Raw genomic sequence first — 10,002 nt, forward strand, 5'->3', positions numbered from 1 at the left:
ACAACCATTCTCGACTAAGCACTACATCTGTTCGGTCGAGATGCAAATCCAAGGCATCTTGATACCCTTGAATATCCACCTCCACACCATGTATCATTGTGTCCCAAACTTTTTTATCACTGCCCTTTGCCAAAGAGATCACATATTTATGGGCACTAGGACTTTCAAGAAATTTTAATTTCTTAACTAATGAGTAGTTCAAGAAATTATGTGTTGCACTATCATCGACCATCACTCTTACTCTTTGCCCCTTGATTTTTCTGTGCATCCTTATTAAATCATGAGGACCAAAGGTGGGCTGCCACATTACCGATGATAGACATCACATGTGGATGATATCCTCATGATAGACCTCTACCTCAGTGTACTTTTTAGTACCATTGATCGACAACACTTGCACCGTATGTACTTGTTTTTGTGGCAGTCTATTTGGGGCTTTAGCTCTCATTTCTTTATTTTTAGGGCAGTTCTAAGCAGCATGGTATTTGCCCAAACATTTGAAGCAAATATTTTCTTGCCTAGCCCTTTCATAATCCTCTTTCTTTAAGAGAGGATAATTTTGTGTTTGAGGTTTCTTAGGTGGTTCCTGAGGAACATCCTTCTTAATGTGCCCCTTCCTTTTCAAATTGGGAAATTTGTTGAACTTTGGAACCAAACCCATTTGTTCTGAAGTTCCAACTTTGAATTTCCCCATCGTATCATCATATATTTGGGCATACTTAATGGCTTCCTCAAAGGTTTTAGGAGAATTTCTTTTCACCTCAACCTTATAAGTGTCTTTGAGACCTCTCACAAAACCCCTTATATTTTAAAATTCATCAATTCCCTTCAACTTAAGAATTGCCTCCCTATAGTTTGCTATGTACTAGACTAGAGTGTTTTTACCCATAATGCAATTGTCCCAAGCCTCCCATGCTCTTTCTAGTTCATTTTCTAGTAAAAACTCTTTTAGGAAGGCTTGTTCAAACTCAGTCCAATACCCAGGAATTCTATCACTTTTCGTGAGGTTCATCCACCATTTATAGGCTTTATTTCCAACGGAAAGACTTGCTTCCATGACTTGATTTTCAGGAGGAGTATTCTTGAGTCGATGGAAGTCTTGCCACTTTTGCAAGAACGTATCAATTGCATCTTTATGATGCTCTTTTTCTTCCCCATTGAAAATTGGCGGTTTCAAGTCCTTATGGATATTAGAGGTTTCTCTAAGTCGAGAGGTGGACCTCTCAACTTGATTAGGAGGAATCGGTGATTTTTTTATAATAGTTACTGATTGAGAATGAGCTAACTTAGTTATAGCTTCAGTTAGAGTTTTCAATGTATCACCAATAACTCCTAGCTGTGTTTCTATATTTTGTGTTCGAGTTTCAAGTTTAGTGAATTCCGTATATGGAATTCCATAATTATCGTAGTCTATATCCTCCATTTCCACGTTATCCTCTTGAGTTTCAATTTGTACCTCCTCATGTGTTTCTTCTCCAACTATTTATTTTCCTTTTCTAGCCCTTTCCTCGGCCTCTCTAACCATATCATCCCTTTCTAGAGTTGTCATTTTAAAGATGTATATTTTCCAAAAATTATAAACCAAAGTGCTTTATGTCAAAGAGAAAAAAAAAATGATGCCTACTTCCCTAATATTTGCTCAAGGTTTTGGATATGTCTTTGAAATTGATGCATCCTTTACTTCGCAAGCAATCTTCACTTTCGATTCCGCTTTTGCGCTTTATCTCGAACTCCTCGCTTTGAATTCTTGAACTCCTTGCTTTGATCTTCTTCTTTGAATTTGATGAGGTTTAGAGAAAAAGAGGATGATATGCCTTAGGACTTTCAGAAAGCTTTAGAGGACCCTTGGTATTTTGGAGATAAAGGACCTTAAAACCTTTGGGACCTTCAGACTTTGGAGAGGGGTGCAAATTCAATGATGAGGTGGCTTTTTCAAAGGTTAAGAATCCTTTGAATGACGTGGCTTTAGTCAAAAATGGATCCAAGCTTTCTGGTCTACGCAGATTGACAACAATGGTGATACAACAAAGTGGACGAACATCAATCGGTTTCCTGTGCCCTTGAAGATCCTAGAACCCAAGGCAAAACTGAATTTCAGCGTGTTGCTTTTATGAGAGCTTTGAAGGGAGAATTGGCATGCAACCTTCTACCATTCCGTAAGGCTTACCGTGTATTATGTAAGTCCTAAAGCTATCCCTTTTTATCATCTCTAAGCTCTGACTATCTGAGTAGTAGTAGGTTGCGCTATTGCTGAGAGTGCTCTCAACGGAAGCAAGAATGGAAGAGGGAGAGAGAGAGACAGAGAGCCACACAAGTTTTGGTGGGTGCAGAACCACCCTAATCTTCTTTTTCATTCATTTATATATGTGTTTGAGTATTGTACATAACCGGGGTAAAGGCACAGTGACCTTTAACCCCCACAACCTCCCACTTAAAGGACAATGTGCCTTTAAGGGAGAACAACCAGTGAGCATACTATCCAATGCCCATCAATACACGACAATACTCAAACCGCTGACTAGGTAGACTCTTCGTCAGCATATCTGCAGGGTTATCATCTGTATGAACCTTGACAAGCTCTATGCGCTTGTCCTCAAGTACCTCCCTGATGAAATGGTACCTGACCTCAATGTGTTTGGTCTTTGCATGAAAGACCGGATTTCGTGCTAGCTGAATAGCACTCATGGAATCACTATGCAATGTCGGTACACCTGTATGAATCCCCAAATCTCCCACTAGCCGATCAAGCCATATAGCCTCCTTGCAACCCTCTGTGGCTGCAACATACTCAGCCTCTGTGGTAGACAAAGCAATGCACTTCTGTGTACGAGACATCCACGACACTGCACCACCTGCAAAGGTGAACACATAACCAGAAGTGGATCTCCTACTATCCACATGCCCTGCATAGTCTGAATCTATGTACCCAAGTACACGCATGTCTCCTTTACCAAAGCAAATGCACATCTCCTTGGTACCCTTCATGTACCTCATGATGCACTTAACTGCCTCCCAATGCCTCTTTCCTGGATTAGCCATATACCGGCTAACAACTCCCACTGCAAATGCAATGTCTGGTCTAGTAGCTATCATAGCATACATAAGAGTCCCAACCGCTGATGCATAAGGAACCTTAGCCATCATGGCCCTCTCCTCTTCTGATTTGGGACTATCTGTATGACTCAGTTTCACATATGGAGGCAATGGAGTACTCACTGCCTTCCCCCCCTCCATATTGAAACGCTGCAATACTTTTGTAACATACTCTTTTTGTGAAAGCCAAAGGAGTTTCCTACTCCGATCACGCGTGATGCGCATACCAAGAATATGACCTGCAAGTCCCAAATCCTTCATATCAAAGGCCTCATGCAACTTGGCCTTTAATGCATCTAGCTCATAAGTATTCTTGCTAGCCAATAGCATATCATCCACATATAGTGCCAGGATTATCAGGCTATTATCCTTAGCCCTTTTAGTGTAGAGGCAGTGATCAATTTCACTCCTTCTAAAACCCTGGGACCGAATGAAAGCATCAAACTTCTGATACCATTCTCTAGGTGCTTGCTTAAGACCATAGAGACTCTTCTTCAGCTTGCAAACTAAATTCTCTTTTCCCTTTTCTTCAAAGCCTTCCGGCTGCACCATGTAAATTTCCTCATGCAAATCCCCATGCAAGAAAGCTGTCTTGACATCCATCTGCATAAGCTCCATATCCTCTGCTGCCACTAGTCCAAGCATGCATCTAAGTGTGGTCATCTTCACAACTGGAGAGAATATCTCATCAAAGTCCACACCCTTCTCTTGCTTGAACCAAACGGGCCTTGTACCTAGGCACATCATCACCTGTGACCTTCATTTTGTAGACCCATTTACATGGCAATGCTTTCTTTCCATGTGGCAAAGAAACCAAGTCCCAAGTCTTATTCTTCATAAGTGAACTCATCTCTGATTGCATAGCATACTCCCATTTGCGTTGATCCTCACGCATCATAGCCTCTCTATAGCAAGAAGGCTCCCCGCAATCAGTAAGCATCACATAGTCTACCCCTGGAACAAACCTATCAGGCGGTCTAGACACTCTAGATGATCTTCTCAAGGGCATTTCAGCTTGCTGTCCCACCTGCATATCAGCCACATTTGGCTCATCATTTCCACCAATAGATGATCCATCATCTACCCTTGATTGTATACCTGTGGGAGTACTTGGTGGTACCATTTCTTGCACATTTGGTGCATGGACAGCTTGCTGTCTATCAACATATGTAGGTGGATTCACATCCTGGAAAGTGATTTTCCTCATTTCCACATCCCTCATGGGTGCCTTATGCATCTTCTTCTCATTGAAGACTACATCATGGCTACGTATGATCTTCTTTGCTTCTGGATCCCAGAGACGATATCCCATCTCTCTACTTTCACCATAACCCAGAAAGATGCATTTCCTAGACTTAGGATCTAGCTTCTTTCGAAGCTCTTTTGGCACATGTGCATATGCCTCACACCCAAATATACACAAATGAGAGTAAGAGGGCTTCTTGCCACTCCATGCCTCTTCAGGAATACCACCATCCAAACTCTTACTAGGTGATCTATTAATCACATGCACTGCAGTCTTCATTGCCTCAGCCCAAAAACCACCAGAAAGACTTGCATTGGAAAGCATGCATTGCAACCTTTCTTGAATGGTACGGTTCATCTTTTCTGCAACTGGATTTTGCTCTGGAGTATGAGGGGATGTAAGCTCCCTCTTAATCCCACGAGTATCACAGAAATGCTGAAAGTCATGAGAGAGATACTCTCCACCATTGTCAGTCCGTAGGCATTTAAGCGTTCTACCTGACTGATTCTCAACCAAGGCCAGCCATTTCTGAAATACCTGGAACACATCACTCTTCCGAGCTATAGCATAAGCCCACACTTTCCTAGTTGCATCATCAATGAATGTCACATAGTATTCAGCCCCGCCTAATGACCGTGTAGGCATGGGACCACATACGTCTGAATGCACCAAATCAAGCATTTCAAACTCTTTCTTTCCCCTTCTTTTATGGGCTGATTTAGTTTGCTTCCCATAGAGACAATGCTCACAAAATTCAAAATCAGAGAAACTCAAATGCGGTACATAACCCAAACGGCATAAGAGTTTCATTCCATTCTGGCTCATGTGCCCCAACCTGCAATGCCACAAAGAAGTGCTTTGCTGCTCGGTTATTGCAACAACATGATCAAATACCCCTGATACATGTAAGGGATACAAAGTCCCACACTTGGCACCCCTAGCCAAAAGCATAGAGCCCTTTTGAATTTTCCAACTTTGAAAGCCAAAAGTGGTGTGAAAACCAGCATCATCTAGCTGACCCACTGAAATAAGACTCTTGCTCAACTTAGGCACATGTCTCACATGTTTCAAAACAAATGCAAACCCATTTGCAAAAGAAAACTTTATGTCACCTACTCCCACTATGTCACATGCATAGTCATTTCCAAGATGCACACAATCTGTCTTTCCATTATCATAAGTGGAGAACCATTCCCTATGGGGAGTAACATGGAATGAAGCACCAGAATCCAAAATCCAATCCTGGGAATATGCATCATCTGAAGTGGTAAGCAACTCTGCAGATAAACTAGACATGAAGAGAATGTCATTGTCACTATCATGTGTGACTGCATTGATCTCCTCGATCTTCACTTTTCCTTTGTCCTCCCTTGGACTCTCTTCCTTTTGATTTGCACCCCAATTTGCATTCTTTTTCTTATCCTTTTGCTCTCTTTTCAACTTGTAGCAATCCTTTTTCATATGGCCCTTCTTGCCACAATGATAACACTCAATGTTCCGTGCCCTGGATTTGCTATGAGACTTCCCTCTTTCTTGGGACTTCCCCCTGAACTGTGATCTGCCCCTTTGCACATTTAAGGCTGCATCCTGCTTGTTGCCATCCATAGACTTCCGTCTAATCTCCTCGGCCAATAAGCTACCCACAACATCATCAAATTTCAATACTCCACCAGGTGCAGAGTTACTGACAGCTGTACAGAAGGTATCCCATGAGGATGGCAATGAACATAAGAGAAATATTGCCTTAGTCTCTGCATCAAAATTCATCTTCTAAGCCTGAAGCTGGCTGAAAATAATATTGAATTCATTCAAGTGAGAAGCAATGGAGACCCCTTCCTTCATCTGCAGCTCAAACAACCTCTTCATGAGGTAAACTTTATTAGAGGCAGTTTCCTTCTCATAAGTGGCACACAGTTTCTTCCACAAATCTTCCATAGTCTGCTCATTTACTACTGTGAAATAAACTGACTCTGCAAGGTGAAGTCTAATAGTAGACTTTGCTAATGCATCCAACTCATTCCAATCATCCTCAGACATATTTGCAGGCTTAGCTTCAATCCCTGCCAAGGGTTTAATCTGCTTCTTTTGGATAAGCACATCCCTTATCTGTTCTTTCCACAAAGGAAAGTTTGTCCCATCAAACTTTTTAATGCTGAAAAACTCCTTTTCAGACGTGGAAGAGGATGCCATGATGCAAATGAAACAAAATCCCAAATGCTAGTGCTTGCAAGAGAGAATCACACCAAATACTAGGTGCACCTAAATGTGTATGCCACAATAGACTGAAATATCACCAAAAAACTCAAAGCTCAAAGCATCAAAAGATGCATCTGACTCATGTGCATATACTATGCATCCATATGAGCAAATCTGGCCCAAAAGAAAATGCCAATAAGTGCCAAATGACTCAAGCATAAACACCGTCCACTGGCATATGCATCAATAATATCTCATCCAAGAGAGCATAGCACTATCAGTGCATCACCTGCAATGTGTCAAAGCTGTCCCTCAGCATAAAATAGCATCCATGTGCAAAGCGTCCATAAAAAATAGCATCCCACAAGGCAATTTGGGCCTATCAGCGCATCCAACAAGGACCGCAATGCATCCAAATGGCCTACAAATCATCCACTGCAACCCAATGCATACCACGAATGAGTGCACACTGCTCAAACTGCAACCAGAGTGATCTGCATAAGGTATGCTCAAGAAATCATAGTCCCACGGTAATGAGCGCTACTGAAAATAGAACCTGAGATGCCTCAAAACATGGATGCCATTGCATAATCGGACTCAACAAGAAAATCTGCAAATATCTCTCTTCTGCCAGAACTCCAAAATCCCAACCGATGAGTGAGAAATGGGAGTCAACACTTATCCACTGCTATGTGGCATAAATCTAAGGTTTCAAAACCTTAGTATGAAAAATGCATAACAGAGAGACGGAATCGAATACACAGAGATCTATAACTATGAAAATACTCCACCGAATCGCGCAAGAACTGATAGGTAGGGGTTTTTGGGCGTCCGAAACACAATGGGACAGACGGTTTTGGAAACCGTGGTCTTAATCACTGGGTCCAACACACGGACTTAAAAACGCTTTTGGAAACAGAGCTGTTTGTAAACTCCACCGGAGTGCGAATGATGAGCAACATAGAAGTTTTAGGACCTCCTGAGTCCACTGGAACTGACAGATCTACAAATGGTTGCTCCAAACTTGAGTTCCAACTCCCGGGCAAAAAACGCAGAAACTGAGACAATGAGTCAGAAATCCAATGAAATAATCCCAAATTCAAGAATGAAGGTGTTTCCAAGCTCCTGAAGTAATGTGGACACCAAAAGCAAGCAATATTTGCCTATACAAGTCAATATGGAGTCTCTGTCATCGAACGGAACAGGGAAAAGCTCAAAAAACGACTTTTTCTTTGAAACCACTTAACAGGCTCTCAAAACCACTTTGCAAAGCCAAAGTGACTTTTCCAAAGGTTCCTCCAAGGTCTCTGCACACTCGGATGCAAGTAAAGTCACTCACAAAGCTTCCCACAGAGCTTCTCCTTCCTCCCACAGAGCTGCTGAGCTTCAAGCATTCACGCACGCTCAGCTAGATCACTCGGGCTCTGATACCAGTTGAGAGTGCTCTCAACGGAAGCAAGAATGGAAGAGGGAGAGAGAGAGACAGAGAGCCACACAAGTTTTGGTGGGTGCAGAACCACCCTAATCTTCTTTTTCATTCATTTATATATGTGTTTGAGTATTGTACATAACTGGGGTAAAGGCACAGTGACCTTTAACTCCCACAATTGCCACAGAGCTAACAACCTGACACTTGCAGTCTCACACGACCCTTCACAATAGAGATCTCAGATGACACCACCTTGCATTAATGTCATGCTGCCAGCCACCCGCGCTACTCCATAGTACTAAATAGAAGTAATTCAACACACTATTTAAAATTTTTGGACTTTCTCTCCTGGTTTGGACTTTTTTTTGGAGCATATCTTCTCCACTCAACTTCACTTAGTGAGCTCAAAAATTGGGTTTTTTAGAGCACTGAATGTGTCACTTATATACAAATATGGCCTTATGAAGCTAAAAAGTCAAGTGGTGACCTCTAATTTAAAAAAAAAAGGCTCAGTGAAGCTATAATTCCCAAACTCGTGCATGGTTCCCCCAACCAATAACTATAATAATAATAATAGTAGTCTCCCAACTCTAGTTCAATTTTAACACTATGAAGTGAAAATATGACACCATATGAAAAGAGTTTGTTGAATTCAACATATAAGTGGTGTATAGATAAACCATTTTTTTGAAAAAAAAGAGTTTGTTGAATTCAATATATAAGTGGTGTATAGATACACCCTTTTTTTGAAAAACAAACCATACAATAAATGATCTTATTGGTGGTGTATAGATACACCATTTGTATGGAAAAAAGCATACAAAACATTATCTTATGCATCTAAATCTCGTTCAGAGTCATCAGATTCATGTAATGTATTTGCGCTTGATGGGTCAAGTCTTGCCAAATGATGTTTAATATGGACACGACTTGGATCAGGGATTGTGATACATTTTTCAACATTGTATCCATGCTTCTTTTTAAAACTTCGTGTCCTCGATTTCCAGCAATGAATAATGCTACTGACTTCCACCTCTATTAATCCCTCATTATTTGGAACCCATTCACGTTTCTTTTGCAAGCATCCCTCATAGAGTTGTTTTATTGTATATCTTCTTGGGAGATTTTTCAATGGCTTTGGTTCATACCATAAAGCTGTAAATGTTATAGGAGTTCCCTTGTCATCCCTTTCTATCTTAGCAACCTTTGCAACCCAAATTGGGCCACCTTGGTCATCCAACTCTGAACATGGATCAGATGCCCAAACTGCAACAAATAGACCCTCTTTAATCTCATTAGATGGTATAAACTCTGATAAGGGTTTGTCTCCCTTCCTGCCACAATATTTTTGAGGTAAAAGGCATTCCTCTGCTTCCTCCATATCTACTAACATATTTATATCCAAAGAAAACTTGGTGACCTAGCTTGTTCTGGCCAAAAGGATTCACAGTATTCAATGCTCATTAAGTTTTCTTGTCTTTCTAAAGATTGGATAAGTGCTTCAGTTGATTTAATTGTCTCTCCAAATTCTTAGTTGATTGCTCAGGATATCTTTGCATCATACTTTGAAGATGTTTAATGAAGGCTTTCAAGCCTTTCATTTCATCTATGTCAAGTGATTTGTTTTTTGCAAGAACAAGTCTAGTTTCCTCCAATGGAATTATTCATTGTAATAAAGCATATGACTCACTCCATAAATGATCTCCATCTACTGAGTAGTGCTTCCATTGCATCACTGGAATATTGTTATGCATGTGAAACTGAAAGTAGTGTGGATTTATGTGTCCTATTAGGGCATCATCTCCTGTTTGTAAATGTGGCTCTATGAACGCCCTCCAATCTACCATCCTCTCTAAGATAGCCACTTCTGATTCTTCCTTGCGAGAACCTCCAATTTTTTTCCCAATTCGAAATAGCATATCCTCCATTGTCAAATCATCCATTGCCTTCAACTCACCAGTGATAACACTAAAGATTTGATCTATGTCTTCATGTGTATGGCCAACAAGAAAAAAGCCAACTTCCACTTCTTCAAATA

Source organism: Dipteris shenzhenensis, chromosome 10 (genome assembly GCF_047967505.1).
Source record: "Dipteris shenzhenensis isolate YYH24624 ecotype China chromosome 10, Dip_SZ_1.0, whole genome shotgun sequence".
In the NCBI taxonomy this organism is placed as follows: domain Eukaryota; kingdom Viridiplantae; phylum Streptophyta; class Polypodiopsida; order Gleicheniales; family Dipteridaceae; genus Dipteris; species Dipteris shenzhenensis.